Source organism: Onychostruthus taczanowskii, unplaced genomic scaffold (assembly GCF_017590055.1).
Source record: "Onychostruthus taczanowskii isolate IOZ18803 unplaced genomic scaffold, ASM1759005v1 scaffold70, whole genome shotgun sequence".
In the NCBI taxonomy this organism is placed as follows: domain Eukaryota; kingdom Metazoa; phylum Chordata; class Aves; order Passeriformes; family Passeridae; genus Onychostruthus; species Onychostruthus taczanowskii.
The window spans coordinates 1-15741 of record NW_024504787.1 but is presented as its reverse complement, the minus strand read 5'-3'; the positions used below and the strand labels follow the sequence as shown (position 1 = coordinate 15741).

General features: G+C 42.9%; 1 non-coding gene across 1 annotated transcript; it reads left to right on the top strand.

The window, feature by feature from the left end:
- Positions 1-5631: 5631 nt before the first annotated feature.
- TRNAT-UGU lies at positions 5632-5704 on the top strand. Its single transcript has one exon. It is a non-coding gene; the product is annotated as a tRNA-Thr (tRNA).
- The last annotated feature ends 10037 nt before the right edge of the window (positions 5705-15741 follow it).

Sequence of the window (15741 nt, the reverse complement as noted above, 5' to 3'; positions counted from 1 at the left end):
ACTTGAAATATCCCGAGTCTGTTTTTACACTGATGATAATAGGACTTTGCATTTGTGCTATCAACAAACATCCTATCATCCCTTTGAGAGGCTGTGAGGGAGGGCACAGACTTAAGTAGCAGAATCCATACTGGAGTAAGGATGGGGATACTGGATCTCCTGGTTCCTCTGCCTCACGCATCCCTGAATCATCTGTTTCCAAAAGAATTTAAAATCTTCCTTGGAAAATGTGATCAGTACATTTTTAGCCTGGTTTTCTCTGGAAAGGGGGTTCGTGTAACCACCCTTGTTGCCGACCCCTCTCCCAAGTAACCTTCAAATCTTGCAGGTGACTTTAAACAAACCTAAGAGGATTTAAAGCCTCAGGCATGGTCCTTACATTCCTGCACTTTTTGGAAACCAACAATTGAGCAGAGACCTTCAGGCTGTGATCTCCAGAGGGGGAGAACACTGTTTACAGTCTGCGCAACAGCACATGTTTACATGTGTACATACATGTAATATTCAGACATAAATACACATGTAGTGACAGACTGACCAGCACATGGACAGGTCTGGGTCAGCTATTTCCTGCTTTTTTCTTCCCCTTTAAATCTAAAAACTATGCATCTTTCTATTTCAAATACAAGAATTTTCTTTTTCTAAAACTATAATAAAATATACTTTGCTCGTTCACTACTTTTGAGTAATTTATATTTTTATTTTATCTTATTTGATGAAAAGCTGCTTCCTATCAAACTTTCCACACTCTTTTGCCTGTAATAGATGCTTTGTCATCTCCACCACTGGGTGCAGTGTGGCAGCTAAGTGCTACTGGATATGGTGTGTGAAGTTGTTATAATAAATAGCTTCAAATCTGGTCTGGATCAGAGAAATAACCCTGAAGCAAAGAAAATTCAATTACTCCTTTCTAGTTCCAGGAAGATCAAATCATAAAGCATTCGAAGACAACATCTCTTCTGCTTGGATCCCTTACATTAAGAAAAAACACAACTGGAGAGCACAATGAGGCAGAGACAAAACTACTACCCTGGAATAAGACCTGGGAATAGTGATGCCTCTCCACAGAAAACTACTGATGCTCAAATATCAGCAATGGACACCACAACATGAACCCCATGAATGGACACCCATTACGTGACCAGGGCTACAAGCAAATAGAGATGAGGGGATTCTGATTGTCTTTACATTTCTCTTGTGTGCTCTGTCACCTTTTTGAGGAACAAAACAAACTGAATTTCCACAGAAACATCAATCCCTTTCTCTCTTCAAAGCCACACAAAAATACAGTTAAAAGAGAAGATTTTTTGTTTTTAGGTGGTAATGGATATTTGTCCAAAAAAAGAGTATCAAGCCTGCCAAACTACTTTTGAAAGGACACCGCATCTGTTGCATGTTTGAACTTCTTTCCCATGGAAAGCAGAGTTTCAGGGAAAAGGCAGGGTGCACACCAGGATCTCTCATGCTACTTTGAAGTAGGGGTGCAAGCAATGCACAATCTAAAACCTGGAAAGAGCCTCCACAGCAACTTCCCCAGCCTCTGTCATACATCGTAATTTTTAGTGGAAATACCACAGCAAGTTATTTCTTCTGTTTTTAAAATCTCATTCTAACTCATTATTTGTATCCAATGTTTCAAATACAAGTGGATCATTCTTGCATAATGTGAAAAGCAATGATTTTTCTAAGGCTTGATTGGGTCAAAACTGCAAAACCACATGACACTTCCTAAGGCACATCTCAGTCAAACAGGACTTGGAAAGGTTCACATTCAGAAAACAAGGCAGGCTTCAACCAAATGTTGAGATTATTACATGCCTAAAATGCCCCATGGACTGCCTCCAAAAGCCACCTAAAATTAGCAGGAAGTGTTTCCCTGATTTTGATAATATTTTATTCAAAAAAACCCTTGTATTTGCACAAGACAAAGTAATCCACCAGCACTTGCCAACTAAAATGAATTTTATTAAACTCAGACACCTTTAGATTACTACAGTTTCTTTAAGAAAGAAAACCAACAGTACTGAACCTGTCAAACAATTAAAACCCACAGAATGTCCCATTTTACATGAAGACTGAAGCTGCGCTGCAATTCCTTTCTCCCGGAGGTTAACAAGGAAAGGCAAGCATGACAGTTTTGCTGATCTGTACCTCTGCTGAGATTATCCTAGGTGCACCAACCTTCCCTCAGGTCAGAGTCAGATGTGTGGAGGACAAAGGTGGGCAAGCCTGAAACCTGTCAGGAGGCACACCAGGTCTGCAGAGGAAACACTGGCTGCTATTTATTTTATACTACTGCAGCCCAAAGCTGCTTTGTGCAGCAAAGAACCAAACCCTGGGAATCACCAGTGAAACTGAACACAGCAGGGAACTGGGTGGCAATCCACGCAAAGGAGTTTGGAAAAGGGAATACAGCAGTGTAAGAGAATTTCCAAGGACTTGCATGAATTTCCTTGGACCAGCTGTCTGAAGAGTCATTCCTTTAGTTTCCCCTGAATGCAAGATATGGCAGTAAGATCATGTAATGTGCTTGGGATTAGCTCACTGTGCTTAACGAGACGGGCAAAAACTCACAGCAGCACAGGTGACACCTGTGGGCTGACACCAGATTTACACAGGGTGAAACACTGACTTGTCCAGTGGGGCTGTTAGGGACAATCAGGGAGCTAATCACGAATAAATAAATCCATTTTTAATAACAGCCTTGCTCCACACTGAGCAAGATCTTTTCTTACACTAACCACCCTATTTTCCAGCTTGGTGCTCGGTCTGGGCCTAGAGAAGAAATTTTAAAGAGCATATATAAATGTCCATCTTTAGATGTCTGGCACACCTTTAAAGATTAGTCATCCTACAGATCTTTCTTAAAAACCTGCACGGTAAAATTTCACGCTTTTCAGCATTTGAAGTCTGTTAAAATTATTTCCCCAATCTTTTGATGCAGTCCTTAGGTTCCACCTAGTGGCTTTCAACAGTCATGAACAGCAGACTAGACGCATTTTATTGCTTAAATGCTTAATTCTCACATATGTGTGGGTCTAGCTGCAGAAAGAATCATAGAGTCTTCTTTAGATGTAGTTCTGCAGTTTTGACCCAATCAATCCTTAGAAAAATAATTGCTTTTCATATTCTACAGGAATGATCCACTTTGAAACACTGGATACAAAACACGAGCTAAAACAAGATTTTACAAATAGGAAGAAATAACCTGCTGTGGTATTTCCACTAAATTACCATTTATAATGAGGAGGCTGGGGAAGTTCCTGTGAAGGCTGCATTGACTCTCTTCACAGCCAGCTGAGGAACAGGCACCTCTAGACCAGGACTCGGATGACTTTTGTGTGGGAACTCAACACATCACTCCGGATGTCCAGAGTCACCGAGAGAACCCTTGGGGGGCTCGGAGGCCTTGGAATGTTGCCAAAAGTGTGTGGTGGCTTGACTTTGATCCTTCTAGAGACGAGTCATCTATGTATGAGGAAATGAGAGACCTTAGGGTTTGAATAGTGTATTTACAGGGTGAAATATAGATTTTAGAATTTTGGTGCAGGGGGGTCATGGAGACAAGATGGAGGATTCAGGGCGTGGTCCCAGGTTCTTCTTTCTTCTTCATGTCTTCCATTTTCTGTGATGATGTTGGCACTTTTGGATTGGTTCATGGTAAAAATGCACTTGTCAATAAGGGTGAAAAGTATTGGGAATAAAATGTAAATATGTTAGACGTAATTTTTACTATAAAAGACACAGCCACCCCGTGGGTGGGGGAGAGTGCACTTGGCTGCCTTGCTGAACAGACCTTGGCTCGGCAGACAGAAAATATTGTAGATAAGAATTAATAAACAAGATCGAAGACCAAAAACTCAAGAGTCCAGACTCGTCCTTTGAAGCGCGGCCTGCCCAGAACCACCTTTCCCGTATCGGGGCAGAGACAAATAACAGCAAACCCTGATACTTTTGTAGAGGTTTACCTTCAGGTGAGATGAATTACATCCCAGAATTGTCTAATTTCCTCATTTTCATTACAAAGACAAGCCAAGGGGCTTACTGGTAGCGTAGTACCACCACCACACCTCCTGAATCCCACCCAGGCTGACTAAGAAACACTCTCTGACACAGCCCTTGAAGTGCAGCCCACCTTGTAGGGAGCTCTCAGCAGGCAGCAAAAGACATCTGGAAGAAGGGCAATCACAACAGTTACAGATCTGCACCCAAGTTTAAAAGCTCAATAGTGGCAGGTAGCCATGTTATCACAGAAAACTTATTTCAACGCTGCTCTGCTCTCAGAATACATCTTACCCTGCTGCTCAGCTGTGTTAAGATGATGAAGGTGGGCTTGTCTTATAGCATGAGAAGTGTAAGACAGTTCTGCTTCTGCCTACTTGAAGGTTATAAAACAATCTATGTTTATACTCCAGTTCCCTGAGGCATTAGCAGAACACTCACTACAGACATTTTAGCCCTCTTTGAAAGAGCTGTATTCCCTCTGAAGAGTCACTATCTTCAAAGGAAAGGGGGAAAAAAGCATCCAAAGAAATGTGAAACTTCATTAATATATCAGCTGCCACATTAGAGGTCAAAAGCAGATATTTCAAAGTAATTTTAGTGCCTTACATAAACAACAAGACAGGGTTCACCAGAACTGATCTAGTTTGCCCACAGAGGTCATATCCATTTCTAAAGAAAAGGTGAAATAAAACTCAAGGGAAAAGAAAAAGAAAAAGAAAAAGAAAAAAAAAAAAAAAAAAAAAAAAAAAAAAAAAAAAAAAAAAAAAAAAAAAAAAAAAAAAAAAAAAAAGAGGAAATTGACCTAGTTCATGATTTGTGGAGTGTGGGATGGATGAAAGGTCTTTAGCTCCTTAATGAAGTTTTTTCTGTCTATTCTCATTTCAAGGAGCTGTACTTTAGGTCACACAGAGCTTGAGGCTTGCACCCAGCAAATCATGTCTGCTTTTCTGGAACGTGACTGGTGTACAGCAGAGCTGCTGGATTTATAACTCCACAGTCTCTCCACTTCCTTTGCACAGCTCACCTTCTCACCTTCACCTAAGCTGTCACATGGAGTATGTGACAGACTGGTTCTTTTATGCAAAGAAAAGGAGAAAAATCCTCAAATGCCTTCAAACTTCGATAGTAAAAATCAAAAAAAATGAAGGCTTCACACTTCCTGTCTTGCTGTCAGGTTCATACCCCAGTCAAACGAGACGTGTGGTTTATCTTCAAGAGTTAAACCAGTTTTTGTGCAACAGTGATTTCACAAAAGCTGAGAAGAATTACAACACGGAGCTATCATCTGCTTAAAGTGACTGCCCACTCCGCACAAAACCAGGCGTGCAGTCTCACCTCCCAAAACCTTGACTCAGGCAGCGGCTGCTCCCTCCCTCTCAGCGTGGGGGATGCCCGGGAGAAGCGGGAGTCACTCCTGGGAGCAATTCTCCCCTGTGCCACCGAAACTCCCCTCTCCAAGGCACGTCCACCCTCAGTCCGCGGCAGGTGCGCCTGCCCCCTCATCAACACGGGAAGGGCTCCCCGTCATCTTCGGGTAACGCTGCAGAGGTGGCCCGGAGGCGGCACCGCCGGGGAGGCTGCCCCATACAGGGACATGAACTATAGGAAGGAGCAAAATTAATACGTGGCTCCATAGCTCAGTGGTTAGAGCACTGGTCTTGTAAACCAGGGGTCGTGAGTTCGATCCTCGCTGGGGCCTTTGTAATTTTTCGTGCTTAGTTTTTTTCTTTCTTTTTTAATGTTGTCTCTCCCCTGACCGAGCTGGGGGATTCCGGAAAGAGCGGGCCGCGAGGGTCGCCTTTTGCATCCCGGCACGGCGCCTGCAGAGGGCGGCGGTGGGAGACGAACGAAGTGTCGGAGCTACAAACTGACGACATGGGCTCGGCTGCCTCCGTGGGCAGGAGCGCAAGGGCGATCCCGGCTCCACTTCCCAAATCAATAATTTCCCTGGATCTGAACACCGGGATTGTTAAGGAGCCGCTTCCATCGCGTGGGATCTGGAGTCGCAGGATGGCTCCAGCCCATGGCTCGGCTCTAACGCGCGGTCTTGGGGCATTTGCTTGGCTTCTAGTGCTTTGATTGTGTTGGTGTTTCAGAGTTGCTGGACATTTCCAGCCCTTACTGGACCCCATGAAAGCTGCAGGTGAGCCGTACCTTGAAAAAATATTCATAGAATAACTTAGGCTGGAAGGGACTTTAAAGATCGTCACATTCCAAGCCCATGCCATGGGCAGGGACACCTTCCACTAGGCCAGGTTGCTCAGAGCACCATCCAATCTGGCTTTGAACACTTTCAAGGATGGGACATCCACAACTTCTCTGGGTAACCTTTGCCAGTGCCTCACTGCCCTCACAGTGAATATTTTCTTCCTAATATTTAATCTAAATCTCCCCTCTGTCAGTTTGAACCCTTTCCCCCTTGTCCTGTCACTACCTGCCCTTGTAAAAAGTCCATGCCCAGCTTTCTTGTGGGCCTCCTTCAGGGACCACAAGGCTGCTATAACATTTCCCTGGAGCCTTCTCTTTTCCAGGCAGAACAACCCCGATTCTCTCATAGGAGAAGTGCTCCAGCCCTCTGAGCACCTTCAAAAAATAAAATCTAATTTCATTGTCTGAAAGACTACTACTCTTGAAACACACTTTTTCCTGCATTTCAGCTAAAGGACAAAGACAAAGAAAAAAAAATAAAGGTGGGGTAATTGACATGTCTATTCCATATTCTTCAATAGAAGATTAAAGCCCTGAAATTTAGAGTCAGATTTATTAGACAGTCATACACAGCCAAATCTTACCAGAATCCCCACCACAGGCTATCATAACCACTTATGTCAGAAAAGGACATCACAGCAGGATCTGGAAGCTGTTAAAGTTTAATATATTTAATAGAACATATGTAAAGACTGCTAACACTGCCATTAATCGGGGCACACTTGGGAGCACTCCATAACAAGTCAGCCAACATCTCTTTTATTTGGTCACTATTCAACACTTTTGTTTCACCATTTTATAGGCTACTTGCTTTTTCTGGGACATCATTGAACTTCAAAGGCTGTTTTCCTTCTCCATCTTTCCCTTAGCTAGTGCTGCCTTCTTTGGAAGAACCTACTTGATTCTGGCTAGGTGGGAACTCTTCTTTTTTGGCAAAGGTGGTGCTGGTGCAGTTTTGGAGTTGTGTCCAGTCTTCTTTCCCTTGTGGGGTTTAGCCTCAGCCTTGACTTTCTGTCCTTCTTTACCAGATGGAGCTGGTTTTGCTGTTGAAGCTTTTATTTTGGTGGATGGGGTCTTTTTTGCTTTCTTAGAAGAAACTCTTGGGGTGGCTGCAGTGAAGGTAGAAGATTTTTTTGGAGGCATGGTTGTTGAAGATGCGTTTAGAAGCTCAAGGACAGTCTCTGAGGAAAGTAATTAACATGGTTCAGCCTTTCTGCTTTAAGGCAAAAGGCTAATTCAGAGATATGACTGAGTGAAACACTTATTAGACCTATAGTCAAGAAAAATGGCTGAAATTATGAAAGAAGAAATGCATACTACAAACCTCTCTTCTTCCATCAAAAGACCCTTGTTTTTCCTGGAAATAAAATTACTGATTTTAGAAATTATGAATTTGTATTTAAGGAAAATTACTTCCAGACAGAATGTGATAAAACCTTGCACACTTCTCTAGTAGACTTAACAATATGAATTGTTCATAATACGCTAATACCTGGAAATCCCAGAAAAAAATAATATCATCTTGATAAACACTGGTTTCTACTCAAGATGTAACTCCTGCCCCAGCTGCATGGGAATTTAAGACAGAAGGCTGCTTGGAAAAAGGAAGGTTGAAAACTTAGGGGAAAAAAAAGTCAGGGACTGGGGTTAAGCAAAGGCACAGCATCAGGTAGACAGCAGAAGTTGTGTCTGATTATCACATTAAATGAGATAACCAAATTTCAGGATTGCTCCTGCTCAGTACTGTAGTTGTAAACACTCCTGAAGGTTTCAATCACATGCCTGTAAGTTTATGTTTTGCTTCTCATTAAAATCAAAGCCCAACAACTTACTTGCTCATGGAAGAAATGGTATTCACTTGCTTTTTGTTTTCAGTGGAACAGGCATGTATTTACACTTCCCTGGTGGAGCTCTCCTTGGAAAACAGAAAGGCAGATGCAGGCATCTGAGAGATTGTTAGGGAAGTTTATTTATTCTGTAGGCACACACCAATTCCCCGTTCTTATTTGCCTCTGGTGGAAGAGGCATGAAAGCACTTTAGGCACCTGGAGTACAGCACAGGTGGAATTCAAGAGGCTGACACAGAGCTGGCAAGCCGTAAAATCCCTGTCCCAACAGCAGCTGGTGAATGTGACCTTCACTGGGATTTTCTTTGGATACAACAGTCCTGCAGCAAGAGGGGTGACAAAGGAGAGCAACAGGCACAGAGGGAGGGAGCCACAACTGCAAAGAAATGTGTCTGTGTTCCTATCCTCTGTCCCCTGACAACTTCCCACAGTATAAAAGCACCAAAACAAAAACCAACCGAACATATTTTCCCTGAGGTAAAGATGTTGCACATTAAGTGACAGGAAGAGAGGTACAAAGAACAACAACACACCTGTATTCTCTGTTACCTACCAAGGGAACTGCTGTAGGACAAATAAGAGCAGGTTCTTCCAATTTGGCATGCTTGACAGCACCAAGCAAAGCAAAGCATGACCTAAGGCATAATATTTTCTTGTGATTAGCATTCTCCCTCAGACAGTGGCAAGAGCCAAGCACTTCCTCCACACCATTTCAATTTTTTGAAAAAGGTTACTAAAGCAGGGTTGCAGGTATTGCTTGTGGGGATTTCTGGTGGGTTGTGGGGTTTTTTTCTCTTCATCTCTCTGATTTTAAAATTACATTCTAACTCGTTTTCTCTCTGCTCAGCACAGAAGGAATTTGGTGCCACCCTGCTGTCTCCAAGAGTACTGCTCCAGAGGCAAGCCGAACTTGGGATAAACGGCACTGCTGCCATCAGCTTTCCTGGCAGGCTCCTCGGGAAATCTGAGTTGCCATCAGGCACATGACAGTGGCCCTGGCAATGTTTTGGAAGCAGTTTGTGTGGCTTGCTGTCCATGCCAGCACACTTCCTGCCACGTGGGTAGGAGGCAGGGAATGCTGGATTCACTGCCTGGGACTGTGCCCAGCAGAGAACCCAGCTACCCCCAGGAAAAATCCTATAAACAGCAGTAAAATCAGAAAGGTTCATGAGGAGAAAGGTTCATGAGGAGACCAGAGTCACTCCAGGAGCTGGATGTGTCAGGACTGTGCTCCAGAACCTGTTCAGGCTCCGAGTAGCTCTGCACAGCCTGGGCGTGCTTGCAAAATGCAAACAGACCAGGGCAGAGCTGACAGCCCCATCCAGGCTAAGGCAAAGAAGGGGAACTGGAAAATGCAGGAAGACATTTTAAGAGCCAGGGGAGTAAGTGCCTGTGTGGTATTCACATGCCCTCTGAACAGAGAGAAGCTGTGAGACAAGCAGAGAAGGAGGAAAAACATAATTCTTATCTCGCTTGCTGTGCTAAAGTAGAATGCAATGTTGAGACTGCTTACCCGAAGTGAGGATGTTTTGTTCTCTTGGCCTATCAGGGCCAAGAGTGTCTGTGCCAGGACTGTCTGCAGTCACCAGACAGTCACGAGAGAGAATCAAGATGAGTGCAGTTCTGTGAAGTTGTAAGCAAGGGTGAGTGCAAGGCAGATTCACTTTAGATGTATATAGTATAGAATAATAAACTAATTCTTCAGCCTTCTGATGATGGAGTCAGATGCATCATTTTCTCTCCCCTTCATGGGGGGTCACCCGTGCAGCACCCGTCCTGTTCTAGCAGTGACGGACACAAAACTTCAAAACCACAGGGTCTTCATGGCACATTAAGGAGTGGCATACAGACAGCAAAGATATATTTGTTGCGATAAATAGATTCTGCTCAAGCTCTTGATGTTTATGCAAGATCACACACACACACACACAAACACACACATATATATATATATATATATATATATATATATATTTTTAGTTGAAAATGTTACATTTTGGTCCCTCACAGTTAATGCACTTTCTGGCAAATGATAAGCTGTTAAAGGCAGAAATCTCCTCGAGCAGTAAAATATTCAAGTTCTGATCCCATCACCTTGGTACATAGTTTGACTTAACTACCTAGCTTTGGATCTAACTTCTCAAGAAAACATTGCTTGTTTTCTTCAGTTTGTGAATGTCCAAGGTCTCTGCAAAAGCACAAACAGATTTGTACTCTATCTACTTTACAGAGTGATTTGAAACTCATTTAATGTTTTTTAGCAAAATGGGAAAGCTAGGGAGGCAAAAAAAACCCCAACACCTAAGTGTGCTTATTATTGCAAAAACAGACTTTAGTAGGGATAACTGCTTGATGGGGGAAAACATTTTGCTTGGAAAAACTCAGGTTCAGGCTCCAGTTATTATTTGTGCAATGCATGAACCACCAGGTTTCTCTCATCTTTGTGAAGAAAACTGTGGAGTACTATTTATTTATTATTTATATTAATGTGCATCATAGATATTTAAGATAATGAACCTAAAGGGTATGGACTGTCCTTTTTAAGACATTGCTTTGCTGTAATTCAGATATGCAACCAAGGAAACTTTCTTTTAATCCTTAACTCTCCCAGATCTTCAAGGAATTTGAACTCGATTTCTTATTTCTCTGTGCACAGATATGAAGAATGAGGAACAAATTCACTCAAACTGATTAAAGTTGCACCAGAGGTGCAGTGTGTAAACAAAACCCAAGAACTGGATGTAGATGTCAGTGATACTGTATCAGTAGTACTTGGCATTCTTTTACTGTGATAGCTGGAGAGTGGTGATTATAGAAGAATCTGGCATGGAAATTCATCTTTAAATACAAACCTTGCAGGATCAATGAGCCTGTAGAGCAATCTACATGGTGTATAGGCACGGAGATAATAAGTGGACATAAAATACAGTTCACCTAAATGGAAGTGAAAAAAGAAAACTGGTCATAGATTCAAGTGCCCAAGCTGGATCCCAGTTCTCCATTTCCCACTTTCCTGGTTTTTCAGTAATTCATGCAGTCAGAAAAGGAAACTCTTCCAGTTACCCCCTCAGCCATGCCTTATGTCCAAGAAATGGCTTTGTTCTCACCCTGCCCTGTACCAGTGGGCTCCCAGAAACACCAAATGACCTCCTGGCTGCAACAGGGTTCCACACACATCAGCAGTACTCTTTCAAGCAGCACCTTCATTACCTCACCTCTGTGGCTCTCAAAAGGTTGCCTTCCTCTGTATAAATATATATATTTCTTAAAATTTGTTTGTACCAAAGAAGCAGCCAGAAACTACAAATAGAGGGAAAGACCACACAAGAAATATATTTTCTATTTCATAATCATACCAAAAATGAAAAAATTCAGCAAGAGCTACACTGGCTAATCTGTGGGAGACAGAAGATTCTCATTTCTGTCTGGTAACTGTGGAAGATAAATGCTCCTTGTGCCTTCGCTTCAGCACTCGCTAGAACAATATCCAGGGGAATGGGAGATTAGAGTATCTTGCAAGAGGCAAAGCTATTGTTGTCTTTCAAACTACATAGTATCATGTTGGTTTCTAAAAGGCCACCAGAAGAAGAGACATTTCACATTCACTCACTCCTCATGTTAGAACAATTAAAAACTGTACACATTTCACAGCAAAGCCTGCATCTCCATGCAGCTCTGACAGAATATGCTAAGCAGACAATCTAGGATCTTTTCTTGGCAAGAAAATCTGTTTTCTGTTGAAAGGTCAAGTGCTAAAATGCACCCGTGCTTACCAAAAACTTGCAGCTTCTTTTTGTATTACATAGCTCTGTCAGGAGGCTGTAGAAAAGCAAACAGTATTCATTGGTACTTCCACCTTGGTGAGATATCTGGTCCTTGGGACCTTAGTAGTGTCCCATGTGCTGAGGCCTTTACACTAAACTTTTAAATGAGTGGCTTTCCTGATCCCCAAATAAAGTCCTCGTCTATGATCCACAGTATGAATTGTGGATTGTTGTGAATAAGACTGCAGAATTTATACTAAGGAAGCAGGAGAAGTTCAGAGAAGCTCTAAGAACTGAAGTGAGGGTGAGATGGTATAAAGAAAAAGTGAACTGCATTGATATGGTCTTTTGATTAGTGAAAGAGTACAAAAGACCAACAACAAAAGGAAAGTTTCACATAAGGTTCAGTTTCCTGAGCTCTCCATCAACCTGATCTTCAACAGCTTCACAGGGCAGGAGACCTCCCTGACCCACCTGCCATGCTGAGCCAGCCACAAACCTCTCTGCACTGCCTACTCTATAGGCACCTCTCAGGAGTCACAGAATATTCCACATTTTCCCTACAGTCAAGAACAGACTGTATGGTTTCCATTGAAGGTGTGTCCAGCACGATACCTACCTGCTTCATCCTCAGCAAATGAGATGATGAATTTGCTCTAGGAATTGATCATTCCAGAGAAAGCACAAGCTGTTGTGCTGCCAATGCAGATATCCTACTTCTTCCACTTATTTGTCTTCTCACCTTCCTGTAAAGCCATAAGTCGACTACATGAAAAATAAAACCCTGTGTTTTATGTCTGCATCATCAAAATTAGTTCCTGTCAAAATCATGCATTACTGAAACAAAAAAAAGCAGTCAGTGAAGACTGTGATTGTTGGCTGGATTTTGGAGAAACAGACCTGAACAAAAGCAAACTTATACTAAGGATTCTAAAATGGAGGAAGTTTAGATTCCAGCAAAAATGTTGTAATAGTCAAACACAGAACTTACTCTATATCCAAGTTTCTCATCTACTCCAGCCCAAAAGGTTTTGGGATGCTCCAATATACTTATTTGCCCAGACATGGAGAATGTGGGTACAGAATAGGAGCTGCAGAGGAAACAGACTCACCCGCTCATGAAATCACCAAAAATATAAAGGCCATTCAAGTTGGGTGATTCACATCCCCTGTGGACAAAGCCTCCAGTAACTGACTTGCCCACACTGCAGCCATATGCAAATATTGGCAGAATGTCATCTGTCAAACACACAGAAATACAAAGTAAGAAAGTTTACTTTCAGAGAGCATCAAAAAGCAGTTGCTCAATGACACTGACAGGTACAAAAATTATTAGAAGGACCAATACAGTTTAACGTTAGTGAAATTTCAGTGGTAATTCAGCAGTTTACTCTGGGACAGAACTGACCCAGGGGCTTTACGGACGTCTCTGTGTAGTTGCTTATCAAGTCTTAGTCATGATGAGCTTCCATAAGAAAAAAAAACAAGATTCTCTACATCAAGAAGCAATGCAGGAAGGCATCAGCCTGCAGCAAGTGTTATCTTACTTATATGTGACTGTACCAATGACTTTAGGAGAGATTGTTGTGGTTCGTTTTGAAGTGGGGGGTACCCCGGGCTGTCCCCGGAGGGCCCCCTAGGCTGTGAGTTTGCTGGCAGCAGCAGGCAGGCAAGGAGACTCCACACGGCTTCCGAGGGCGCTGATTAGATGAAAGTTTATTGAGGGTCCCCCAGGAACAGCATGGTTACTGAGGGAGAAAGGGAGAAGAGGGAGGGGGAAGGAGAAGGCACCTAGGGGAGGGAAGGGGCAAGGGCGGGGGGAGAAGGTCTAAGAGTGGGGAAAGGCTAGGAGGGCGACTGATTGCGCTGGCACGGTTTAAGAGGGAGATTAAAGTGGGCACGGAATCAGACTTGGGCCAATGGGATTACAGATACATGATGGTTCATGGCAGGACCACAGGCTTAGAATATACCATACATTTCAGAGGGGTGAGATAGAGCATGCCATTTAAATAAAATGCAATGCTGCAAGGGATCATCTTTACCAATTCCAGTATTTTTAGAGAAGGGAAAAGGATCAAAACTGCAAGTGAGCTCAACAGCTTCATGGGTTCACTGACACAACACAGAGCATAAATAAGTGTACTCTCACCATTTTATGTCATGAGATTTGTGAAATAAAAACTCTGCCTCTGGCAATGTTAAAATTGAATTCAGCTGTCCTGGGGTGAGGTTATGATGCTTGTATCCCCAGTCGAAAATTTGGCGCCCAACGTAGGGCTCGAGAAAAAGTGGAAAAAACCCTGTTTTGAGTACATTTTGGTTACCATTACTCTGTGTTGTTATAAAGCATTTAATAGCCATGTTTTTTGAATTTGTAATGTCTCTTGGGGTGACGGCTTACATGCATTTCTGGTCCCTGGAGTTTTTTGAGATCTTAATACCTCTATGGTCCCTAGGTTTATTTTCTTATCCAGAAATTGCTCTAGTATTGTCCCTAATACATAGTTTCTACAGTAGAGGGGCAGTGACCAGAATAGCTATTTTGCTAGGCTTGGTGGTTATGATTTGTAAGAAGTTTATGAATATGCTGGGTTCTGTTCCGGATATGAATGGTTCATGGCTATGGGTATGCACCCAGTTTGTTAGAGGAGGAGTTGGGGATGAGGTTTTTCACCCTTTGCTTTCCTTCTTCTCTTTAAATTTAAATCTGTTACATCACTATTGGAGAATGTTCAGTTTCCCCTCAATGTTAAAGAGACCATCTAGTAAGCTTCTTTTATACAGTCTGCATCTTCTCTAGAATGAGGGCTGAAATTTCTAGATGGGCTGATGAGACCCCTGACCCAGAGGTAGACCCAGGCATGGAAAATCCTGAGTGGTGTGGGAAATGGGAGTATATGGGCCAAATCCTGAAAGAATTCTCTGACCCTATAGTCTGGGACTTTCCCCATGAACAAATTCAGAACCCAGCTGAGGTGGGGAAATATCTGAAAGAGAAGTATCATGATGACCCTAAGGAGAAAAGGATCATTTCAGTGAGCTGGGCCTTGGCATATGCTTATCGCACACTGCTAGATAGTCTAGGGCAGCAGACAGAGGAAAGGGGGCAGGGAGATACATCAAGAGCTATCCCAGTCACTCAGGCTGCAGCCAACACCCCAGGCTCAAAGCCAGCAGCTAAACCAGACAATAAGCCTCAACCAATGACTGTTGCTACTAGCACTAGAAGTGGGAAGTGCACAGACAAGACCGATCGACCAGTGGATGATGATGATGATGATGATGATGATGATGATGATGATGATGATGATGATGATGATGATGATGATGATGATGATGATGATGATGATGATGATGATGATGATGATGATGATGATGATGATGATGCAGGAGAAAGACCCTCAATGTTTCCTGACATAAAATCAGGAGTCAAAACAACTGGCACAAGATCAGAAGCCAATATTGAGTCCTTCTCCCTGAAGGACCTGCATGGCCTAAGGAAGGATTACACCCGACGATCTGATGAATCCATAATTAGCTGGTTAGTCCGTCTTTGGGATGCTGCAGGAGAGGCTACAATTCTGGATGGCACTGAAGCGAGGCATTTGGGATCCCTGTCACATGATCCTGTCATTGACCAAGGCATGATGAGGGGGGCTAACCCTCACAGCCTCTGGGCAAGGGTCTTGGACAGTGTAGCGCAAAGATACCTGTGTGCTGATGATCTCTACATGCAGCAAACACAGTGGAAGACCATAGAACAAGGGATTCAACGCCTGAGAGAAATGGCAGTGGCAGAGATTATCTTCTCAGATGACATAACAATTAGAAATCCAGACTTAGTACCATGCACATCTGTGATGTGGAGAAAACTGGTACAACTTGGACCACATGAATATGCTTCTGCTCTAGCT